Source organism: Tupaia chinensis, unplaced genomic scaffold (genome assembly GCF_000334495.1).
Source record: "Tupaia chinensis unplaced genomic scaffold, TupChi_1.0 Scaffold000099_1, whole genome shotgun sequence".
NCBI lineage: Eukaryota > Metazoa > Chordata > Mammalia > Scandentia > Tupaiidae > Tupaia > Tupaia belangeri.
The window spans coordinates 626,401-638,688 of NW_006159563.1; the positions used below are offsets into that span (position 1 = coordinate 626,401).

The 12,288-nt window shown below is 37.9% G+C and overlaps 1 pseudogene; it reads right to left on the reverse strand.

Annotated features, from left to right (window-relative positions):
- The window catches only part of LOC102499399 (translocon-associated protein subunit alpha-like), a 40,243-nt pseudogene that overhangs the window by 794 nt on the left and 27,161 nt on the right, over positions 1 to 12,288 (reverse strand).

Sequence of the window (12,288 nt, forward strand, 5' to 3'; positions counted from 1 at the left end):
ATGGGTTGGCCATGTGGGAGTGTCCAGCGCCTTATTCAGTATGCCATGTTGAGTCTTCTACTGTTTCTTCATCTTCTGTGAGATCTTGACCCTCTGCTAATGAGCTTCCGGGGGCCTTGGAGCAAGACTGGGGCAGAGAACACGAACAAGATAAGCAGCAGTGTGCCGGGAAGAGTATCCTGCCAGTTCTGGTCCAGTGCCCAGAGCCGGACTACTACTGCTCTTGTTTGATGCTCTGATGGTAATAATGTTACTCTTCATCCAGGCTCTGGGAACCCATAGGTTTTCTTTCTTTTTGTTTTTTAAGAGTTTTTTTTTTTTTTTTTTTTGCCTTAGGGTGTGTGTGTTCACTCACTCTAAGGAAAGAGAAAGAGAGACAAAGAGGGGGGAAGTGAGAAATCACCCCCTGGGGAGGTGGCCACACCGCAATCTCTTCTTTCCCATTCTCCTCCCAGTATCTTGGACATGAAGGCACAGGTGGCCAGCATGAGTTTCAAGCCACCAAGTCCGGGACTTGAACCAGTTGGCCATGTGAGCATCCAGCAATATAACCACTATGCCATCTGCTGGCCCCGCCCCTAGGTTTTTGGGGTTTTTTTTGGGGGGGGGGTTTGAAGAGGTTTTTGCTATAGGGCACGTGCGCTTGCCAGAAAGACAGAGAGAGAGACAGAAAGCAAGAAATCACCCCCCAGGGGGGATGGCCATGCCGCAATCCCTTCTCCTCCATTCTCCTCTTGGGATCTTGGGATCTTGGGCATGCACGCACATGTGCCCGGCGTGAGTTTAAGCCACTGGTTCCAGGACTCGAACCATGGTCAACTACATGGGACTCCAGTGACATAGCCATTACGCTAACTGCTGGTCCCCCATAAGTTTTCATTTACTAGATGATGGCTTTTTCTTCAGACTTCTCATTCATTAATTTAACAAGTATTCATTGACTGCCCTATTCTTTGTTGGGCAGTGTTTTAGGTACTCGGCCAAGCAGGGATTAGGAGACAAGTCCCTTTGCCTTCACTGGGCTTACATTTAGTGGAATTCCATTATAGCTTATTGTTAGTAATGCCTTTTAAATTGTTTTAGAAAGTTACCTATGTTAGACAGAGTTCTCCAGAGAAGGAGAATCAACAAGATATATATATATATATATATATATTTATACATACATATACACATAGAGAGATATTTTAAGGGACCGAGTCACACTGTTGTAGTGTGGACAGAAATCTGACTGCTTTTTCTTATTTTTCCAAAGTTCTTTCCAGAGGACCTAGAGGGAGTCATGCCCACTGATGTAGGCAGAACATTTTGGCCCATTAATAACATCCTGCCCTTGGCATAGTATTAGAGCATCTTTGTGATGTACATTAAACCTCCTTATCATTGTTAAAGTACATTCTTTTCTGATCTCTGACAACTTTCCTTTTATAATCACGACCCTAAAAACTATAAACTCACCTATAACCTACAAGCTCCTGCTTCCACATGTCCTGCTTTTTTGGGCCAAACCAATGGAAATACTTTTCACTAAATTCTGAACTCTGTCTCTCACTCTCAAATCAAATAAAAGGAACCCCTGTACCTCATCAGCCTGAGAGAAAGGCATGTTTTGCCTCCTCTCCAGGCCTGGGTCACTCATATTCTGCTTAGAAATAAACAGCAATAATTATTAATTACTAATTTTTTAGAGTTAGTTATTTTCAACTGACAGTAGGATTGCTAAGTCCAAAATCCCTATGGTGGGCCAGTAGGCTAGATACTTGGGGAAGAGTTGATGTTCCAGTTTAAGACCAAAGGGAGTTTGTTGGAAGAATCTCTCTTCTTCCAGGGAAGTCTTTCTTTTTCTATTAAGGATTTCAATCAATTGATTGAAGCCCACTCACATTATCTGCTTTATGTATCTACTGAGTTAAACGTTAATTTCATCTAAATATCCTCACAAAAATATCTAGAATAATGGTTGACCAAATAAATGGATACCTTGCTTAACCAAGTTAACACATAAAATTAACTGTCACAAATCCACCTCTTGTCAACTGTGGCACCCATGTACATCTTCTAAAAACACCTTTAATTTCTAATTAAAGGCATTAATAAGATAATACTTCTACCTAACATGATACAACTGTACTGTATACAAAATAAACTGCACTTCTCTTTTCCCAGAAACGAATGCAAAGTTCATGGGTGATGTTTCACTCTTCTCTTTTTAATATTTTATAAATGAAATACTACAGTATAAAGTTAACAGTACTTAATACTGTGATATAGGGACCAGTAGATGGTGTAATGGTTACGTCACTGGATTCCCACAGGGTAGACCGTGGTTTGAGTCCCAGACCCAGTGGCTTAAAACTCATGCTCGGTGCATTTGCATATGTACCCAAGATCCCAATTGGAGAAAGTAGGAGAGAGATTGTAGAGTGACCATCCCCCATGGGGGATGATTGCTTGCATTCTGTCTCCCTGTCTCTTTGTCTCTCCAGTGAGAGCACGCACCCTATAGCAAAAATCTCTCTTAAAAAAATACAGTGATATAAAGCCAATACAAATTATTTTATATGATAAGGAATAAGAAAGATAATACAACAAAGATATCTATTCCACACACATATTTGTAACAAAATAAAAAAAAATACCACTTCACAATTAAAATCCTCACTTCTGTAAATGATCATGTGGTCATAGATATATTTCTTTTTTATTGCCAGGGGCCTTATGCATGCACCAGAGAGGGGAAAAAAAAAAAAAGGTGAGAAAGCTGCCAGAACAAGGGCCACACCACAATCCCCTCTACTCCATTTCTCTCTCCCTGTTGGGATTTTGGATGCATGCACATGCGCCCAGCATGTTTTTCAAGGCAACTGGCTTAGGTCTAGGACTAAAACTGTGCAGTTGGCCATGTGGGATACCTCACCTCTATGGGGTCACCAGGCCATCAGCTGACCCCATGGATGTATTTTTAATTAACTTTTTCAGTTACCCATTCAATATTCCCTTTGCCTTATACTGGCTGTGGTTCTTTAGCTTGTGCAATGACTTCTAACCTTTACTTCTGAAGGAGCTGGTCCATTGGCAGTCCTGCCTAATTGAGTTGTAGGTTTTGCTTGATTTTATAGTAAGACTTGGATCTTTTGTATTTCAGACAGATTCTTTCTTATCCTCTTGGTGGAGTAGCAGCTGTTATTGTTAGCACTCAGGATCAATCATCCTAGCCAGAACAGTAACTCCCTTCTTTGTCTGTTGATTCAGAAGCAAGAGGAATCCAAGTGGTTAGAAGGCAGTCTTTTCCAGTTCAATGAAATCACTGTGTCTCTTAGTGGAAATCCCTTCTCTTGAAAATGTAATCTCTAGGCACATCGTAAACTTACTAGGACAGGAAGTAAAATACTGCTCATGGACCACTAGGGATAACAGTGAGTGTTACCATCACCATTTCCACTATTTGATTCCTGAACTCCTAAATCCTGTGTATTGAGAGAAATAGCACCATATATTGGCTGTTGATTCAGAGCCTACACAGCCTTCCGAAACACCTTGACCTAGCCCTACAGGGTATCGCCACCTAGCTGAGACTGTTGATATCTTCGAAAAGTCATCCCATTCTATCAAACCAGCTTCCTCTAGATAGTGGAGATCATAAGTCCAGTGATTCCCACAAGTTTGGGCCTATTGTCTGCATCATAGCAAATTACATAATAGATTACATTAATATGGTTGCTTAAGTCTTGCACCATTCTTTGTGTTTTTCAATTTGCAAGTGATGTAGTTGGATACATACACTTACCACCTCAACACTGCATGAAACTTTACTGAATTTCAAGTAAATGGAAATAAGTTAGTTAAACCACAACAGGAAGAAACTATTTAAAATAATAGTGTTCACTGAGCTCTTTTAAATAGAAACAGCATGACTTAGTCAGAAAACTTGACCTCAAATTCAATAACCAGGCAGCTGAAAACCCTTCCATTTTTATTCTCTGTAAAAATATGGGTTCTGTAAAAAGTATGAGTTGCTCCAATTTGCCATAGCATTTTGAATACAAATCATATTTTTTTTTTTTGAGAGGAATTTACTATAGGGAGCGTGCACTCGCCAGGAAGACAGAGACAGACAGAAAGTGAGACATCACCCCCCCACTTCCCCCAGGGAGGATAGTCACACCACAATCCCTTCTCCTCCATTCTCCTCTTGGGATCTTGGGCATGCATGCACATGCAACCGGTGTGAGTTTAAGCTCCCGGGTTCAGGACTCTACCTGCTGTAGACTACATGGGAGTCCAGTGAAATAGTCATTATGCTAACCGCTGGTCCCGAATACAAATCAGATTTTAAAAATGAATAAGGGCCAGCCAGTGGCATAGTGGTTAAGGTGACTGGATCCTATACTGGCAGCTGTGTAGTTTGAGTCCCGGACTCAGTAGCTTGAACAACATTTTGATGCGTGTGTGTGTGTACCCAAAATCCTGGAAGGAGAAATGGAGGAGAAGAGATTGTGGCATGGTCACCCCCTCTAGGGAGTGTTTTCTCATTTTCCCCCTCTCTCTCTCTCTCTCTCTCTCTCTCTGTGTGTGTGTGTGTGTCTCTTTTTGTTGAGCACACACGACCTATAACAAACTTTAAAAATAAATTAATTAAATAAAAAATTACAGAATATCTTGTTACTTTAACATACTATAAAATGGGGGCCAGCAGGTGGCATGGTGTTTGAGAGTGCTGAACTCCCACATGGCCGGCCATGGTTCAAGTCCTGGACCTGGTGGTGTGCTTTCTAACTTTCTTTCTCTCTCTCTCTCTCGCTCCCTCTCTGGTCAAGTTAATATAAACAAAGTTGAATAAAATACTTCTTTTTTAAAAATACAATAAAATGAAATGTATGTTATTTAAAATCATTAATATCTATAATTTAACATCATTAAGTAATTTATATTAGACTAATTTTTTATTAAAAAATCATTGTATAATCATAGGAGAAGGACCTATTGACACATTATCTTTCTCTCTGAGTAAATTTAATTTAAAGGTCACATTCTCTAAATATTTCCTACAAACTCCATGTAGACTTGTATAAACTAAAAAACACTAATGGACCCTCTCATGTGAAAATAATAAAAATAATCTGTAAGCTGAGATTTGACGAAAGGGTGTGTGTAGTATACACTTATAAATACAGAGTGGGGAATATGAGATGCAAAATCAAATAAACTCACTGTGACTAAGAAAAATTCCATGAAGATTTACACAAAGACATTTCAGATGCTCTTAAACACTAAGCTACATTTGCTTGGTAGGTTAGCCACAAATATTTTCCATTTAGCCACAAAAATGTGTGTGTACACACATTTGTGATTGTGTGTGCATCCATGCAGAAATTTCTAGAGAGAGATTGAGTGTCCATCCAAAGGAAAGGACAAGGAAACATCTAATGAAAGTGATAGATCTGTTTCTCTTTCAATAAAATAGCTAAAACAGAAATTATAAAATCTCTAAAACTCACCTTATTACTATCCCTATTTCATAAGTGGCAATGAAGCATGACAGAGGAAAGGCTTGATGAAGATCATGCAGCCTATTAGTGCTGAAAAGGGAATTGAATTCAGGTCACCTAACTGCGAACCTAAGATTTTATCCTTATACTAACACTTGTACATTATGAAAAATGCAATAAGAGAAAACCCCAAAGCTCACTGAACTAAAGTCAACAGCTGTTCTCCCATCATTAGTTTAATGAGAAAATGTTACATTTCATGGGAAGTCTGTTTTCAAACTACATATAACATTTCCAGAAATCTGGCCTTCAGGCTTTGTCCTTTCCTGCTCCACAGGGCAAAGCAGTATGTTCTGAGCCTGCCAAATAGCACTGCCCCAGTGCCTGACTGGGCCCAGGACTCTGGTCATCACTCTGCCTTAGCATGAGTCAGTTTCCCTTAGAATTAGGAAGATTCCCACAGCAGCACACAAGTAGCCAGCCTATAACTTCTGAGCCTGTGTGTGAGTCCTAGAAATTAAATGTAGATATTGCCAAAACAATTGGAAATTAAGCAACCTATGGATTTTTTTAGGGAAAACAGCTCAGAAGATGTGAAGTACGCATGTGTGAGAAAGGAAAACATAATCTTAGGTGTGGTCCAGGAGATTTAGATAGACTAGAATAGCTTTGTTTCTCAGGTTTTAGACATGGGAGAATTTGTGTAAGTATTCTAAAAAAAAAAAAAAGAATATAGACTTGAACAAAAAGTTTGATTTAATGTATTCTAAATAGTAAAGTGTCCATAGAGAACCAAAAGGAGCATTTCAGCATTTCTGTTAGCATTTTTTTCACATGATGCCAATGGTTTTTATTTTTTTCTTTGTTGATTTGTGCAGTTACTTTATCGTGTTATCATAGTTTTTATCACATTTACAATAATCCCATATTTCTTCACAAATATATTTTAGCAAACACATTGTATGTAAAAAATATGCAGACATTACCTCTGCCTCCTAGGGGTGACAGTCTCCTAAAGAAATTGAAGTATACACAAATTGTAATTATTTAAAACAGAAAGTGAGATTTTTTTTGGGGGGAAAACTTTAATTTATTCCCGAAGTTATTATTTTTCAATTAATTTGACATGTTTTCATTTGATAAATCTCTCACTTTTAAACTAAAAATGAGCTTGTAGTTTTTCCTTACCTCTTAAAAACTCAGAGTGCTGCTTCATTCAATTCCGTTAAGAATAGGAACACAGCCAATCTAACTCTTGAAAAATCCCAAATCTTTCAAAGCCAAATAAATGGCTTCTTTGAATATAGACTTGAACAAAGTTTGATTTAATGTATTCTAAATAGTAAAGTGTCCATAGAGAACCAAAAGGAGCATTTCAGCATTTCTGTTAGCATTTTTTTCACATGATGCCAATGGTTTTTATTTTTTTCTTTGTTGATTTGTGCAGTTACTTTATCGTGTTATCATAGTTTTTATCACATTTACAATAATCCCATATTTCTTCACAAATATATTTTAGCAAACACATTGTATGTAAAAAATATGCAGACATTACCTCTGCCTCCTAGGGGTGACAGTCTCCTAAAGAAATTGAAGTATACACAAATTGTAATTATTTAAAACAGAAAGTGAGATTTTTTTTGGGGGGAAAACTTTAATTTATTCCCGAAGTTATTATTTTTCAATTAATTTGACATGTTTTCATTTGATAAATCTCTCACTTTTAAACTAAAAATGAGCTTGTAGTTTTTCCTTACCTCTTAAAAACTCAGAGTGCTGCTTCATTCAATTCCGTTAAGAATAGGAACACAGCCAATCTAACTCTTGAAAAATCCCAAATCTTTCAAAGCCAAATAAATGGCTTCTTTTTAGATAAGGCACACATCTATCTAGGTAGAAGTCATTATATTGCTTATTGTTGAATACTTACTCTTTAATGTTCTCAGCATGGAACTTGAGTAGATGAAAAGGACAAAAGGAGAATCTGACCCACCGTTTGGTAACCTGAATGTTTTGAATAGAAATTGCCTGTTCAATCAGAAAGGGCAAGTGCTCAATATACAGTAATTGCTTAATGTAATGCCTTATTTGTTCCTACAGTGTTTACAATTATGTATAGATATTTGCAGTCTTCAAAATATAATGCAGTGCTATTTTCCTCAATTACATGATTTCAGAGCAGGCTAAATTAAATCCATAGATATCAAAGATTTGAGTTTATTCATTCTCTAAACACAAAAGAGTATCATGACCCACATTTAAAAATCAATACACTATGTATTACAATAATGTAACTATATGATTAAGTCTTCTATTCCATTCATTTACTCAACTCTCAATTACAAAAAGGGGACTATTTATAATAAAGCTGCTCAGAACATACTTCACTGTTTGAGATAGTATCTTAAATAGAAGCAAGTCTTTTTATTCCGTATCCTGCATGCTCACCACACCTACATACAAATATTAAAATACAGCGATCCAAAGCTCCGCTTGTATATGAATTTGTTTGCTTTCAAATGGCCGCTGGATGTTTTGTTGGGTTTTAAAGGTACAAATCCAAGACCACCCTCTTACTTATTATTTTACTTTTGAATGTAGATAATTTACCTAATGAAACAAAATAACATAATATTACAGTGAACTGATTAAGGTTTCTCACTGAACAATGTAAACTCAGTTTGAGTCTCTGGTAAAAATCCTTTTCCTTTTTTATCTTTTCTTTTTTTTTTTTTTTTTTTTTTACTTTCTGTTTTCCTTTCATTTTCATGAAACATTAAGAAATCTTTGAGGCTTTGTTAATTGATTATTCAAAACCTGCATTTGCCAACTGGTGTTCTTATACCTTCCGGCTTAAGTGAAAATGAGACAAGAAATCTCAGTTGGGTTTTTCCTGAAGTTATTATATTTTAATGTAAATTATTGTTGCCAAGATTATGCATAAAACCTAAAGTATTAATTTTTAGTATTATAAAAATTGCTCACAATGTTAGCTACCTTGTAAAATAATAGAATATGTCTATTTACCTGAAAAGACTTATTTTTATAGCTAATATCAACTATTTAATTTTATAATAAAACTCATAACCATTGTGAAATGTTTTCCATTTGAAGATATTACACAGCCCTAATCTCTCTTTTTCCTGAGGTCAGCAAAGAATGACAGGGTAGCTAGCGGTCTAGATTGAGTCAGTAGAACATCAACAGAATTTTTCACATCAAATTTACCCAGTTCCTCTCTTTCAATATGTGAAATATAAAATATGTACATCATTTGCTTTTTCATAGTACGTGCTCATACCTCATAAAATTTATCAAGAGAATATACATTGCATTCCCTCTTCTAACTTTTGACTGTATATTTAATTTGTGTATTTTTTAAGTGAGAATTTAACCAAAACAAAAAGTCAGCAGAAAATTTTTAAAAATCTCTGAAGTGTAACTTTTTCTTTTTCAGCCAGCAGTGTTAACACTCTTGGTAAGTAGTGTTAAATGCTTAAAGAGTGGTGTGCTGCTAAATGTTTAAAAACAGGCTGGAGAGGGAGGTGTGTGAAACAGAGGGCCAAGTCCTGATTTTAGCATTGCTGATTTCTTGGGTTAGAAACTCCCACCACAGGATACAGGAGACATCTTTGTTCTATCTTTGCAACTTTTCTGTGCATATAAAACTACTCTAAAATACAATTTTATCTAAAAATAAAATAGTAAAAAGGAAAACCCTTCGCACCATGGCCCGTTTCAAGCTCTCAGCTTTACATCACCGAATACAGAAGAAAGTTGGGAAGAGATGAGAAAAGTGAACTCTTCAGGCTAGAGGGAAGGGTTCAAATGATGGAGCAGGACCAGAAGCCTCTAGAAGGTATTTGTCCCAACACTGCCAGGATGGATGCACTAAGAGGAGCATGTAATGGGGACAAAATAACATGTAGAGCCTGTAACTTAGATGTATACAGTGCCTAGGTCATTCCTCTTCCCTGTTTTCATTGGCATTCAGAAGGAATGATTTCCTCTGACTTAGTAGGATTAGGAAATCTGATCACAGAATTCCAGGATTCTACCCTAGACATCCAGTCCAGAGTTTCCCCAGTCTCCCTAAAATAAGAATTGGCCAAAGCATTTGCTAACAACACAACAACATTATTGGACCCTGTCTTAGTGAGTTATTACATTGTACAGAAAAGGGGTGATTTATGAAGACTAGAGGTTAGTTTGTCTCACAATTTTAGTAGCTGTTAAAAACAAGAGCCTAATGCCAGTATCAGGCTGGCCTCTGATTCTACATCACAGCATAGTCTACAGAAGAAGTGAAGTCAGCAGGTACATGGAGGGAGAGAGAGAGAGAGAGAGAGGGGGAGAGAGACAACACTGGTGAGATCACTCTTTTAATCACATCCTGCTTCTGCAGGATATAACCACTTCTCTCCCTCCCCCCCCTCCCAGGAGATAACATTTATCTATTCATGAGGGTAATGAACCCCTGAACCAAATACTGCCTATAAAGTCTCACCTCTGAAGGTCTCACCACATCTCACCAACATTACATTGGGAACTATGCTTCCAACACATGAATTTTGGAAGGACAAAACATATTCAAAGCATTGCAGACTCCCAACCCAGGTTATTTTATCAGTTACCAGGGAAGGGGATTGTAAATCCCCAAATTTCTCAGGAAAGGTTACAAAACACTGGTCCAAAAGTCTCCTGCCCAGTGATAAACCTCCCTACAACATACTTAACACATAACAAGTCATTTCTTCTACCTTAACCTCTAAGTTCGTGCAAATGAAGGTGTTCAATAACATAGCTCTATAGACAGAGCTATTGCAAATCCTTCTTTCCCAAGCTATTGCAAATCCTGCTTTCCCTAGTCACCAGCTCTGTGACTTTGAGACATTCAGTGAGCCTATATGTTTAATGTCCTTATCTTTAAAAATGGAGATAATATTTGCAAAACCCTGACCTTTATTTGCTGTGCAAAGATATCATATGCAATGCACTTAACCCAGAACAGACACAAAATCAGCACTCAAGAAGTGCAACTAATACAATTTAGACTATGATTCTCAACGCTGGCTGCATGTACATCTCACCTGAGAGTTTTCAAAAATCTCAAGGCACAGGCTACATACTAGCTCATGTGAATTCAAGTATCTTATGATGGCATCTCCGGGCATTAGCATTTTCAACCTTGCACGTTATCCCAGGTGCAGCTAATGTTGAAGAACGCTGACTCTCCAGCTAACACTTTGGAAGAGTACCCAAATCAGCAGTTGTTCCCGTTTCAGTTGAACTTCTTCCCCTTTGGACTCTCCCCGTGGCTATATTTTCAGACTAGGACAGATCTAGGTCTTACCCCAAATACAAGATGGATAATCAGGAGGTTTAGCCATAAAATGAAAGTTTAAATTACGATTGCATTCTTCAGCGAGAGCTTTTGGAGAGTCAATAAGGCAGATGCTCCCAGGAGTCATTTGGTAATCGTGAAGGCTGGGAACCTCCCCCAAGGGCAGGATCTGGGAAAAACCCAGATCAGAGCCTCTGCCTCAGTAAGGACTAATTTTAATGGGCAGTCTAGGCACTGTCCATTAGCTGTGACTGGTATCCTCATGTTCCCCACAGGGGCCTTGTCCTCATTGTGGAGTTGGTCACTAGAGACAGGAATACCCTGAGTTCTGAAAGGAGTTCAGGACTTCTGAGTCCAGGCTGGCCTCTGAAATTGAGGATTAATGTGACCCGAGACCCCAACGGCTCCCCTTGGACATCTGGCAATCTCACTGGACAAGTCTTAGGTAACACTTAAAGTGATGAATAAGAATTAAGAGGTTTTGTAAAAAATAATTTCTGTCTAAATCAGAGACGAAGGTTATTTCTAAAAGTACAATCATATGGAAAAGAAACAAGAGAAAATAATAGCACCTAAAACAGTTGCCAACAAAGGACATTTGGAGAAGGGATACAGAGGTAGAGCATTGACGGGATGGGGAGGTGTGGCGTTATCTGTTAAAGATATTTTGATCAAAAAAAAAAAAAGAAAGAAAATGCTTTCAAATACAAAAAGAAAAGGAAGGTTACAATGGAAAAAATATAGTTTTAGTAAAAAGATGAAAAGGAAAAGTTTTAACATAGAAAGTATTTTGTATGGTAAAGGTTTTATTTTCAGAAGAATGGCGAAGGCAAAGAAAAAAGACAGAAACTGCAAATCTGCAGCATATTGTTAAAGGTTTCAGTCATATTGGGAGAGTCTTAGAGGTAAATTTCATAAAGTTAAAGTTTTGTGGGACTAGCAGTTAGCGTAATGGCTATGTCACTGGACTCCCATGTAGTCAACCACAGTTCGAGTCCTGGACCCGGTGGCTTAAAACGCACGCCGGGTGCATGTGCGTGCGTGCCCAAGATCCTGAGAGGAGAATGGAGGAGAAGGGATTGCAGTGTGGGCATCCCTCCTGGGGGGTGATTTCTCGCTTTCTGTCTCTCTGTCTCTCTCTGTCTGTCTGTCTGGTGAGTGCACGCACCCTATGGCAAAAACCTCTCAAAAAAAATTAAAGTTTTGCTTATGACTATTCTAAAGCCAATTATATTATATTATATATTACACTATATATGATAGAAATAGCTAAATTTCTTTGTTACATCATTATTGTAATGAACTACTCTTTCTCTTTTAGAATCTATCAAGCTACAAATGGTGACTGGGACAAAGTGTTCAGTGAACATCTACCATGACTTCTAGCATGGCCTCCAGATAGACCTCTGGTAGAGTACCCTTTACTGGTGCCTCCCCTCGCCCATCATTGCTCAG